At 37.1% G+C, this 13974-nt stretch overlaps 1 long non-coding RNA gene across 1 annotated transcript; it reads left to right on the forward strand.

The window, feature by feature from the left end:
* The first annotated feature begins 317 nt into the window (after positions 1-317).
* Positions 318-9872, forward strand: LOC140602221 (uncharacterized). The gene is made up of 4 exons (XR_012005199.1): positions 318-515; positions 6584-6614; positions 7072-7295; positions 9697-9872. It is a non-coding gene; the product is annotated as an uncharacterized lncRNA (long non-coding RNA).
* The last annotated feature ends 4102 nt before the right edge of the window (positions 9873-13974 follow it).

A 13974-nucleotide genomic window follows, 5' to 3' on the forward strand; every position in this document is an offset into this window, starting at 1 on the left:
AAATGTACTTTAAATGTGAAACGAAGGGAAAGTTACAAACTTATCGCCCTAATTAAAGAATGGTTATCAAACATGTGTTTTTCACATAACTAAACCTAGAAGATACCTTACTGAGTTGTATTTATTTGTCCTTGTGTATCTTGGGTGAATTTGCCTGTGACAATGAAAAAACCATATATGACTATAGCAAGACACTAACTTTCTTTGTCCCCCCCTTTTTAAACATAAAAAAAGGTAGTAATCCTTACCTCTTCTCATTAATATTCCTATGAACTTCAACCATACACTAAGATTTTGTTCCACTTCATCAGAGCTTTTCTACACATGGAATGGTCTTTGAAGCTAATTGGAGCCCTCCATGTTGAAGTGAGATGAGGGTACAACATGGAGTCCAGCATAGAACTTGTGATAACTTCCATTGCAGAACAAGGCACATTCTAATCACTGTAGAGAGAGCTCTGCACACAGGGGAAGCCTGAAGAGTAATATATTACAAACACAACTGGCTGCTGGAGGTAAGTACAATGATCCAAATATGAAGGCAGACTGTTTTTGTTTCTCTTATGTCTGTAATATCCCTGAACAGTTGACCCAGATGTAGAAAGAAATCAGAGGAATCATATTCATATTTAAGCTAACAAATAAATAAAACTCATTAGAAAAGTAGTTTATAACAATAAATTATTGATCATTTCATCTATCAATATCTAAACCAAATATCCATTAAACTAAATATTATGACATGTCCTTTGAGGAAACATTATAGCCTCTGACTACTGGACTATCTGTCTAAATCTAGTTCTCTTGCTCAGCTTATTGATCAGTAGTTTGTTACATGGACTAATGCTGTTTAGTTATAAAACAAGATGGTTTCTTTCAGCTTGGGAAGTACATTTATTAATTCTTCAACAATAATTTATTAAGCATATAGTATGCTCTGAACATGGCATTAGTCACCCAAGATTCAAGGATGAACAAAGTAGAAATGGAGCTTGTAGTCTGTCTCCTAGAATGAAGTCAATTAGTGGCTATATTCTGGTTCAGAAGTTATGCTGTGGCAATTTTTAGTGATAAAAATCACTAATTTTTTAGTGATAAAAAATTTAGTGATACAAAGTTTATCTAACACTTATATTATTAAGGTCCAATTTATTATTTTTATTATTATTAATTTATAGTGCACTTATGGCAAAGAATCTTCCTTACATTATCTCATTTAATTCTTTCAACAACACCATGAAATAGCTGTCTTTCTTCACTTTTAGCTGCTTGAGAGACAGATGAAAGGTTAAACAGTTTCATATCTTGCTCAGGGCCAAACAGTGAGTGGAGAGTTCAAACCCAGATCTGCTTCACTCTAATGTTTAAAAACCATAGGCTATAAAGGTCTCTAAAATAAGAAGTATAATTTGCAAGACTTTCAAGTCACATGAAATCAAAAATCTTACTGCAACTGAGCATTACTAGGGAGTACAGGAGAAAAACAGTTTCTCAGAATCTTTCTTGACTATTAGGATCTGACTCCAGGCGGAGAAGGAAGAGATACATATGCACCATGTTCTGTATTTTCTTTTCTGAAGTATTTGATAAAGCATCAGCTGCTTTGGGGTCCTTTTTTTTTTTTAACATTTTGCTGATATGTGGTGTATAAAATAGATGGTTAGCAGAACATATGTAAGTGGATACCACACCACCATGTGCATTCTTGTTGGGCACTGCCACATGCTCTGCCCTGCCCTCTTCCCCAGCTGCCGGGTCTGCCCAAGATCTCCACACTCCACAGTCTTAACACTGGCCACAAAGTATACTCATTCATGTGTTTAAATGTTAAGAGGTTAAATGTAAACCTCTTGAATGTAAGGTTGAAGAAAATAATCCTGTGTACCCTGTCTCTGAATATGAAGTTATATTAAACCATTGTTAAAGATCTGAAATCATTGAGAATTTACTGGGGAGAATTGCTAATGAGGATCTACATTCAAAATGACTTCATGAGAACTTGTTCCAAAGACAAATCTGAAACATGAAGATTTCTCTGAAAACCTAGCCCATGTAATATTCATATACTCTGCATACAGCAGGGCAATATATTTATTAACTAAAAAAATATTTCTTTTAAACTTCTATGCCTAGATTTTTTTCCTCTGCTGTTACAATTTTTACCTTTGAATAAATAGCACATGATGATAAAGTAATGGTATTGTAAGTAGAAAATTTGCTTTAAAGGTGAAAGTGCATGATAAGATCTTTTTGAGCATCCTAACAAATAAATATCAAAGACATAAATCTGCTTCTTTTGTCCAATGAACCCCAAACAAGCTGCTATCTCATGAGTAGGTTATAAGTTTGGTTGTATGATCACCTTATTTTCTGGAGGAAAAAACAGAATCATCTCTTTCCTAAGCAAATGTGACATGCTGTTAAATGGGCAACCCACAGCCACTCTCAGATGGCACGCCTCCAGTGTGTTCTGAAACTTCAGTCAAAGTGATCTTTTCAACACAGAAATTTTCTCAGGAAATGGGAAATCCGTCTCATTCTCTAAGACTCAGTCAGATCCTACACGCGCAGGTACAAGATAGGTAATGGAAATCCAGTTGAAATTTTACATATGATTGTTTCCTTATTTAATATTCTGTTTCGGGATCCCTGGGTGGCGCAGCGGTTTAGCGCCTGCCTTTGGCCCAGGGCACGATCCTGGAGACCCGGGATCAAATCCCACGTCGAGCTCCCTGCATGGAGCCTGCTTCTCCCTCTGCCTATGTCTCTGCCCCCCTCTCTCTCTCTCTCTGTGACTATCATGAATAAATAAATAAAATCTTTAAAAAAATATTCTGTTTCCTCACTGTTCTTATTCCTATTCTCAAGTCTCTGTGAGTTTGAGGCCAGGATGGTTTTGTTTTCTTAAGGTTGGTGCCTAAGTACACCATAGGGAATATGGCCAATGGTATAGTAACAGTGAAGTGTGGTGGAAGATAGTAGCTACACTGGTGGAGAAAGGAGCATAATGTATAAAGTCATTGAGTCACCACGTTGTACACCTGAAACTAATGTAACATTATGTGTCAACCATTCTTTAATTAGAACAACTAGTTATTCTTGTCATTATTTTATAGACAGGGAAATGGGTTGAGATAGATCACACAGATAGAAAATACTAGAATTATTCTTCTTATTGAGGTCTGAGTACTGATCCACACACTGGTCACAAATTGTTTGATCAAGAGGTATCTGTAAGTTTTAATATATGGGAAAAATAATAACGTTGGTTTAAAATCTAAAACATCAATAGGGCACCTGGGTGGTTCAGATGGTTAAGCATCTGTCTTTGGCTCAAGTCATGATTCCTGGGTCCTGGGATCGAGCCCACCATCAAGCTCCTTGCTCAGCATGGAATCTGCTTCTCCTACTCTCTGCTCTTCTCCCCAGCTCATGCTCTCTCTTGCTCTCAAGTGAATAAATAAAATCTTTAAAAATTCATCAAGATTTGAAACTGGTCCAGTCCAGATAATCCAGGAGGTATGATCACTAGACTTCCAACCCACTCAATGAACTAAGGTTTGCCTAATTTTCTTTCAACTGTCATAGTCTTTCCCAGTACTTCCAGCATCCTCCTTCACTTGTTAGGGAAACATAACCCCAAGTTCTGTAGATGCAGTCCCAGTTTGTGTTTATTGTCCTGGTGAGATTATAAATAGCACCCTCTTTCACTCAAAAGTGTTGTATTTTTTAAAATATTTTTTATTTATATTTAATTTTATTAAGTAGGCTCCATGCCCAGTACAGAGCCCAACATGGGATTCAAACTCTCAACTATGAGATCAAGACTGGAGCCAAGATCAAAAGCCAGATGCTCAACTGATTGAGCCACCCAGGGGCCCCCAAAGTATTGCATTTTAGATGATGTATCTCACCATCCTACCTTTCAGGGGTCTCTTGGCCACTACCTTCTCAGGATCCATTGTGGTTCCATTGTTTGGGGCCCAAACTATGACTGCATCTTCTAGGAACTTTGACTTCTATCACACTCTTTATCAAAGTTACTTGCCCCAAAAACTACTTCCTTCAGGCCTTACTCTCTACTGCCAGCTATTCTATTCCATGCTCTGCTTAATTTAATGTTCCTCACAGGGGATACCAGAATAACCTAAATAGAGCTTCTTAGATACAGATTTTTTTTTAAAAACCCAAAGTAAATTAGCCCTTCTAATTACACTATGTTATAGTATCTGCCTTAATTAATCTACTTTAACATGAAAGCTGCTTTGAACTTGTATCCAATTTTCAGCAATTCTGGGTTTTCTGCACCTAATACTAAAGCTTCATAAGCAGTTTTTCACTGTTAGGGAAAAACCTATATTTTCTCTTTTCCAATATAGTCACTTCTTTGGAGCTCCTTTCATTTTAAGCTTTCCATAATCTTTTAAGTGCCATATGCAAATATTAGGGTGAGTCTTGGTAAAACTGGCTTAGGATGAAGTATTACCCCAATTCTAGAAGGACACATCAGATCAGCATATCTCATGTATGCTTCTTTCCCACTGATGCTACATTGTACTCTTTTCTTCAGAGTACAATGAACAATCTTTTAAATGACTCAAATGAACAATATTTTATCACAATTTCTTATGACACAGCAACTCATATGACCCATAGATCCTTTACGATTTTATTCAGTGCTTTCCAGAAAATCTAAGTAAGACAGTTAATTTGTTAAAATCTCAGAAATATTTTGTCAAAATGAAAATGCCTTTATTATTTTTAAGAGAAAGTTATGTATCCAGTGATATAATTAGTATTCAAAAGGGAATTTATTGTTGTATGGCATAAAACTCTAATGAGTTTATACTAAAAAAATTAATTTTTAGAATATAACCAACACTCTGTCACTTCAAAGGACATTTTCTTTACTGGGACTCTTATAGTTATTATGGCAAATAACAATGATCCAAAGAATTCTATTTATTTATTTATTTATTTATTTATTTATTTATTTATCTATCTATTTTTGATTTAAAAGAATAGTTTTATTGGTGTTCAAAGAATTCTTTTTATCATAAATCTGCTAGTATTTTCTCTTCCTTCCCCTAAGACAAATTTGAGGATTTTTAAAATTAAATTAACAACTTTTAACTGAAGTCACTTTTCAAAATGAATTTTAAATTTCTTCCGTTTTTTTAAAAAATCCATCTACGTTTAAAAAAAAAAACAAGGTGAAAAGTTATCTACTCAGGTTTCCCTGCTCCAATAAGATGGCTCAGAGACAAAAGCAAACAAGAGGAGCATGAAGGAGAGAGAGGAGTTGGTATTGATTAAAAGGTGGCATTAAGTCTAACTTCTGGTCCTCTACAGATTCAGAAGTGTGCCCCTTACTGTTCATTAATTATAAAACAATAACCAGTATAGTCTAAGTCAAGAGTTTTCCAACATCATCAGAATCACCCAGGAACTTGTTAGAAATGCAGATTTGTAGACCCTATCCTTGAGCAACTGACACAGAAACTCTAAGGGTGGGGCTTAGCAAATCATGCTGTAACAGCCACCCCAGGTGATTCTAACACACCTAAAGTTTGAGGATTGTTGTTCCAGAATAAAACTTCTGAGCTAGATGCTGTAGACAGACAAGAATGTAAAAATAAATTCTCAAAGAACTTACCATCTGGTTGGAGAAAAACACCAACTGGGTGGAAAGATCATTCATGATTCCAACACAGTAAAATGCTACCTCCCAGTCTGCACAGGACCATAGATAGAGAGATCCCGTCTGGCTGGGTTATGGGAAAGTTGAGATTTGACATGGGTTTTTGTGGCTGAGACTACTAGCTGTTCACAAAAACCCTGTTTCCTTTCTTCCTTGGCACATAGCAGGGCCATATTCCCAGTTTCCTTTACTGTTACATGTAGCCAAAAGATCAAATTTTCTCAGTGTAATATGAGCAGAAGTGATATGTGTTGTTTCTGAGCCACAGCTTTTCAGAAGTGGGTATTTTCCATCTATGAACTCTTTCTTTATATTTCTGTATGCTGCAAATAAGTGAAAATGTCAAGACTCTAGAAATGGTTGATTCTCAATGTGGAAGAAATCTGATTTTTTACAAGAAATTGATTTATTACATCTTTGGAGTAAGTGAAGAAGAAGTAACACCCTAAGGAGTTTTAGTAATTATATATTTTGAGTTTATTTAATACAGAAGCTTAGTTTACCCTAATAGGTAGGTTTACTACAGTACCAGAAGTGAAAAAAAGATGTTCTTGCACTGAGAGAGAAAATGTTAGTAAAATTATGGAACTATCACCAGGAATAGCAAATAGGAGTGACTATAGCATCAGTAGGGCCTGTGTGGACGAAACGACTGGTTTTAGAGGATGGGACAGGGAGGATTGAACAGATCCCAGGATGATATATAATTTAGGATGCTTTGGTTGCAAGTCACAGAGACCTGAAATTGGATTTTTTAAAGGGCAGTTTATTATTTAATAAATCAAGGAATTCTGAAGAATCAGGCTCTGGGTACATTTATAAGCCTTTGTGTAATGAAGTCTCTTGTCTCTCTCTTCTTCCATGTGTTGATTTCACCCTCAGGTTTGAAACAAGAAGGCCATATCAGTTCCAGGTAAGATACCCAGATCTAACAGCACCCAGGGGCAAACACAATAATTTCCTCCATGATCAGTATTTTGAAGTAAGGGAAAACTTCCCAGCATCATGTTCCCATGTATATAGACTTCTCATATCCCATTAGGATGCCCTACCTTATGCCCATTTCTAAACAATGATTGTCAAGAGTAAATGAGATTACTGTCTTGTGGCTTCAATCACAAGGTCTCAATCTTGTTTCCATGTTGGACCTTCCAGAGAGCTATCCTAAAAGCTGATGCTCAGCAATAGAGATTTGATTAACTGATCTGGCTTTGGTCTTGGTATTTTTAAAAATCTCCCTACAATATTCTATGTACAGTCAGAATTTAGAAATGCTAACTTAGATGGATAGAGATAGAGTAGATGTTGGGAATTAAAAGACAACTCTATAAATGCCTCATTTTAGTTTGAATTTTTACCCTATTTTCTAGGCTGAGGGAAGCCATGAATGGTTTCTAATCAGAGACTGGGGCTGTGTAATCTAAAGGTAACTCTGAGCTCTGGGCCTTACCACTTAGCTGAGAGCCTGTCCAAGACCTCAGGAGGTATTCAATCAACATCTGTTGGATGAATGAATGGGTGGAAGATGATGGAGACAAGGATGCTGGTCTGAAGGTGCAGCCCTTGCATCCACAGAGCATGTGAACCAGAACAGGTGAAAGATCCACCAAATATTCTGTTTTTATGTTCATTATAAGCAAACCTATGATGATTTTGGAAATCTGGATATATATATCAGATATTTCACTTTTTAGATAATTATTTTATGTTCTTATGTTATTATCTTATGTTCTATGCTGATTCTGAGTCTTTTTTAAGCTACAGGCATACCTCATTTTATTTTTTGGCATATACTGCATATTTTACAAATTGAAGGTTTGTGACAGTCTTGTGTTAAGTGAACCTATTAGTGCCATTTTTCCAATGACATCTGCTTACTTCATGTCTCTGTATCACATTTCAGACTTCTTGAAATATTTCAAACATTTTCATTATTATCATATTTGTTAGGGTGATCTCTGATTAATGATTTTTGATGTTGCTGCTGTAAATGTTTTGGGGGGCCATGACCCACACTTATATAAGGCAGTGACCTTAATCAATACATGCTGTGCGTGTTCTGACTGCTCCAGTGACCAGCTATTGCCCCCATCTTTCTCCCTCTCCTCAGGCCTTCCTATTCCCTGAGACACAACAATATTGAAGTTAGGCTAATTATTAACCTTATGATGGCCTCTAAGTATTCAAGTGAGAGGACTAGTTGCACATCCCTCACTTCAAATAAAAAATTAGAAGTGATTAAGCTTAGTAAAGAAGGCACATCAAACGTTAAGATAGGCCAAAAGTTAGGCCTATTGTGCCAAAAAGCCAAATTGAGAGTGCAAAGGAAAAGTTCTTAAAGGAAATAAAAAGTGCTACCCCAGTGAGTATGTGAATGCTGGAAAGTGAAATAGCCCTATCACTGATATGGAGAAAGTTTTAGTGGTCTTGATAGAAGATCAAACCAGCCACAATATTCCCTTAAACCAAAGCCTAACCCAGAGCAAGGCCCTAACACTCCTCAAATCTATGAAGGCTGAAAGAGGTGAGAAAGCTGCAGAAAAAAGTCTGGAACTAGCAAAGTTTGGTTCATGAGGTTTAAGGAAAGAAACCATTTCCAAAACATCGAATTGCAAAGTAAAGCAACAAGTGCAGATGTAGAAACTACAGCAAGTTATCCAGTTAAGATAATTCATGAATATGGCTACACTAAACAACAGATTTTCAATGTAGATAAAACAGCCTTCTATTGAAAGAAGATGGCGTCTAGGACTTTCCAGATAGAAAGGAGAAGTCAATGACTGGCTTTAAAGCTTCCAAGTTCAAAGACAGGCTGACTCTCTTGTTAGGGGCTAATGTAGCTGGTGACTTCAGGTAAAGTCAATGCTCATCTACCATTCTGAACATCCTAGGGTCCTTAAAAATGATACCAACTCTACTCTGCCCATGTTCTATCAATGGATCAAAAAGTCTGGATGACAGTGCATCTTTTTTTATAACATGGTTTACTGAAGATTATAAATCCACTCTTGAGACCTACTGCTCAGAAAAAGAGTCCTTTCAAAATATGACTACTCATTGACAATACATCCAGTCACTTAAGAGCCCTTTCGGAGATAGACAACAAGATGAAAATTGTTTCCATGCCTGCTGACACAGCGTCCACTCTGCAGCTCATGAATCAAGGAGTCATTTTGACTTTCAAGTCTTATTATTTAAGAAATACACTTCATAAGACTATACCTGCCATATGTAATGATTTTTCTGATGGATCTGGGGAAAGTTAATAGAAACCCTTCTGGAAAGGATTTGCCATTCTAGATGCCATTAAGAACTTTTATGGGGCAGCCCAGTGGCTCAGCAGTTTAGCGCTGCCTTCAGCCCAGGGTGTGGTCCTGGAGACCTGGGATCGAGTCCCACGTCAGGCTCCCTGCATGGAATGGAGCCTGCTTCTCCCTCTGCCTGTGTCTGTGCCTCTCTCTCTCTCTGTCTCTCATGAATAAATAAATTAAATCTTTAAAAAAAAGAACATTTATGGTTCATGGGAAGAGGTCAAAATATCAACATTAACAGAAGTTTGGAAGAATTTGATTCCAACCTTATGCATGCTTTTGAGGAATTCCAGACTTTAGAGGAGGAAGTAATCACAGATGTGGTGGGAATAGCAAGAGAACTAGAATTAGAAATGGAGCCTGAAGCTGTGAATGACTTGTTGCCATCTCATGATAAAACTTGAATGAATGAGGAGTTGCTTTTGATAGATGAACAAAGAAAGTGATTTCTTGATATAGAAATTGCTCCTGGTGAAGATGATGTCAAGATTGTTGAGATAAAAACAAAGGATTTAGAATATTCCATAAACTTGGCTGTTATAGTAGTGACAGGGGTTGACAGGATTAAAAGAAGTTCTGCTGTGGGTAAAATGCTATCCAACAGTATCACATACTACTGTAAAAACATTCATGAAAAGGAAGAATCAACCAATGCAGTGAATTTCATTATTGTCTTGTTTTAAGAAATTGCCACAGCCACCCTGACCTTCAGCCACCCTGACCTTCAGCAACCATCACCCTGAGCAGTCAGCAGCCAACAGCATTGAGGCAAGATCCTCCACCAGCAAAAAGATTATGACTCATTGAAAGTTCAGATGATTGTTAACAGCTTTTAGCAATAAAATATTTTTAAAATTAAAGTATATATCTTTTCTTTTCTTTTTTTAGATGCAATGCTGTTGCACCCTTAATAGACTACAATATAGTATAAACTTAACTTTTATATATACTAGGAAACCAAAAAATTCATTTGATACACTTTTTTGCAATAGTCACTTATTTTGGTGGTTTAGAACCAAACCTACAATATGTCTGAAGTCTGCCTATAGTTCTGTTCTCAGGTTTGAATGCTCCTCAGAGCTCCTTGGATTACACTGTAGAACCATCTTCTGAAACACTGGTTCTCAGTCAGGGCTGAATGCCCCCTCCCTCCCCCCCACCACACACACACTGTGCCAAGGTATCTTTGGCAACATTTGCAGACAGTTTATGTCATCTCAACTGGGAGAGTGCTACTGGCATCTAACAGGAAGAGGCCATGGATGCTGATAAACATAGTGCACAGGAGTCACAAAGAAATTATCTGGCCCCAATTGTCAATAGTGCTGAGGTTGAGAAACCCCGCTCTAAGATATTAATCAAGCACATTTTTGCAGGCATCCTATAATGGATGATGCAGTTATTTTGAAATATCCTAGGACTTCAGGAATTCTTAAAGACATATTGATTTTTTTAAGGATTTTATTTATTTATTCATGAGAGACAGAGAGAGAGAGAGAGAGAGAGAGAGAGAGAGAGAGAGAGAGATAGGCAGAGGGAGAAGCAGGCTCCCCACAAGGAGCCCGATGTGAGACTCAATCCCGGACCCCAGGATCATGCCCTGAGCTGAAGGCAGACGCTCAACTGCTGAGCCACCCAGGCATCCCAAGACATGTTGATTAATATTGGTGAAGACTCAGAGACTATATCTTGACTATTTTGGGTAGATCTAGCTTTTGTGAAACCCTCAAACAAGCTGTTCCAAGCTTTGAAGACTCGAGACAGGGGAACTGTGAGGTTCCCCTCACTAGCTGGCAGCCCTGTTGATGATGTTGTATGCAAGCAATGCCAGCCAGATGATTTTACCCCAATCAAGATTTGTATGAACATGACATTTTGTTTATTCTATTGCCTTTTTGTTCTTCTGATTCATAAACAGTAACAGCAGAACAGAACAATTATCCCTTCTTGTTGCAGACACAGATGTGTAGATGCATGGTGGCTTTCAATGAAGCCGGTGTTGCCAAAACAATTCATATTATACTTCATCTACTGCCCTATAAGATTTCAGACAACAAAAATGTACAAAACACTGTAACCCTCTATATTTATATTCAAACGGGCCTAGGAGTGGCCTCGTGGGATTCTGTATAGGCACATACTTTCAACACTTATGCTAAAATCATCAAAAACTCTCCATAGGCTCTGATCAAAACTTTTTGATTCAATCCCAGTGGATAATGTCCCATCAGATAGTAAAACATAAGTTCAAAGTCTTGATCCAAAAACTTCATGTCTAGTTCTCCCTTCTCTGAAACTAGGAAGAAGGGTAACATTTTGAACATTTAACTAGCTAAAAATAATAAGTGTAAGGGTTAAACAGTGCAATGTTGTGCAGATGCATTTCAACCTATTATATAAGGTAAGTGTCAGCAAACTTTCTGCAAAGGACCAGATGGCAAATATCTGGCTTTGTTGAACCATATAGGCTCATTTGCAACTGCTTCTGCATCATGAAAGCAGTCCTGAACAATATGTAAATAAAGGAATGCTGTGCTCATGACTTATTTGTGGACTCTGAAATTTGAATGTCATATAATTTTCATATGTCATAAAATATTATTCTTTTTTCCTTTTTTCAACCTTTTTAAAAATAGAAAAATCATTCTCAGCTCATGAGCCACAAAACAGGCAATGAGTTAGAATTGGCCCACAAGCCACAGTTTACTCACCCCTGATCTAAGGGACATGCCTGTTTATAAAGAAAAACAAAAAATATAACACCAAGCAGAAGAAACATGATTATAGGAAAAGTAGGAGACCTACTTCAATTTTTCATCTTTAGCTTAAAGACACTTTAAATAAATTATTCTAATAATAACAAAGCCTTCTAATTCAGTAGTAAAAATAGTTTGATTTTTTAAATGAATATTTACAGTATCTCTGCTGTTATACTCTTTCATTAAAATAAAAAAATGTTTAAGAACATTTAAATTCTTTGACAGTATTCAATTTTCTTTTTTTTTTTTTTAATTTTTATTTTATTTATGATAGTCACAGAGAGAGAGAGAGAGAGAGAGAGAGAGAGAGAGAGAGGCAGAGACACAGGCAGAGGGAGAAGCAGGCTCCATGCACCGGGAGCCTGACGTGGGACTCGATCCCGGGTCTCCAGGATCGCGCCCTGGGCCAAAGGCAGGCGCTAAACTGCTGCGCCACCCAGGGATCCCCAGTATTCAATTTTCTTGAAGGGAATGATGATGGCTTGGAAAATAACCAGAGATATTCAATTGGGAACATTCTCTACATACTTTAAAGTCTTTCCCCCATATTTTCTTAATGCATTATGTTCTCAAGGGTTTGGTTCACGGTACATCTACTGTAATTAGTAAATAATATTATTGTTGTAAATAGTAGTAAATTTACCACTAAATCCATTTTACTTAAGTGTCTGTGTTTCTCATTACTAGGAATAAGAGGAAATTCAGTGAACATATTTAGTTTCCCTAAATCTGGTATGTATGTCCTTTAGGACATACACATACATGGTATCTAAGGGTTCAAGAAAGGGGTTTTGCCAATTAACCATTCCCTTTCTTCTCTATAAAAGAAAAAAAAGGTTCTGAATATTCATTTCAGAGACAATTACTTGGATAAGTACTCCTTTGATCTGAAAGGACTTGCCTCAAAAGGAACCATTAGAATAAGTGACAGTAATCTTGCCCTAAATAAATAACCATCTAATGAACATCCTTCCTCTCCTTCCTCTCAGCTGAATCTTGAAAATCAGTGTTTTGAAGCCAGTACTATCTGATTCCAAGGTTTCTGATGCCCACTATACCATTTAAAATTGGGTCCATTTCTTTCATGTTTTATTCTGCTATTCCTCCTGCCTGAAGGCCCTTCTCTCTTATTGTTCAAGAGTAACTTAAATATAAATCTCCTCTAAGAAATATTTTGGGCACTCACCTTACTTTCGTACATGGCTGTGGTAATTACTGTATAGTAGTGCTTATACCATTTCATACACTTACTAGTTTATGTATCCTGGCCCCCCATATTGTGCTATAAGCTCTTTGAGGGCAAAAGTTTTGTTTTCAACACCCAGCCTAAAGCTGTGTGTAGATGTAGAGTGATGTTAAACATTTAGGGTGTTCTTAATAACTTATAGGATAAACAGAGGTTGGTCTTATTGGCTCTCTCTCATATCATTTTGGTTATCTACAAGATGTCTCCATTGAGGCTAATCATCACCTGCGACTTGGTGTCAGGCCCTCCTGAAGAGCCAATGCCCCTTTCCCTGTTGGAGCCCAGAAGAGCATGGAGCATATTCCCTTTCCTCCTAATCCACAGGCAGCTCCAGAATGTCCCACTGAAGGAATTTAGAAGTAGAAATTTACTAAGAAGATGGGAATAAGGACCCCATCGGGCTCCCTGCTCGGCGAGGAGTCTGCTTTTCCCTCGTCCCTCTCCCCTGGTTCGTGCTCTCTATCAAATAAATATATAAAATCTTAAAAAGAAAAAAAAAAGAAAGAGAAAGAAAGAAGAAAGAAAAAAAGAAAGAAAAAAAGAAGGAAAGAAAGAAAGAAAGAGAAAGAAAGAAAGAAAGAAAGAAAGAAAGAAAGAAAGAAAGAAAGAAAGAAAATAGAAAGAGGGAGAATAAAGAGGGGACCTAGAGAATGTCCTGACGTAACATTTGCAGGGCAGGAACAATATTTTTTATTGTGTGTTTATTTGGAGTGGCTTATATGAGCTTTCAGAGATAATAGGGAGATGGGCTTAAAACTCCTGCTATTTCTTTATACCACCCCCTCTTTTGCTTCTCAGTCCTTTCTACTTTTACCAGCATAACATTCTGAGCTGCAAAACATAAACATTTGTCCCCAGTGGCAAGTGAAATCTCAGAAAGAGGTTAAAATATAAGAGAAATTTTCTAGCTAATTTGGATTTTCTCTTTCATTGCACCAGGAAGTCTGACAAATAGCA

Source organism: Canis lupus, chromosome 13 (assembly GCF_048164855.1).
Source record: "Canis lupus baileyi chromosome 13, mCanLup2.hap1, whole genome shotgun sequence".
Taxonomy (NCBI): domain Eukaryota; kingdom Metazoa; phylum Chordata; class Mammalia; order Carnivora; family Canidae; genus Canis; species Canis lupus.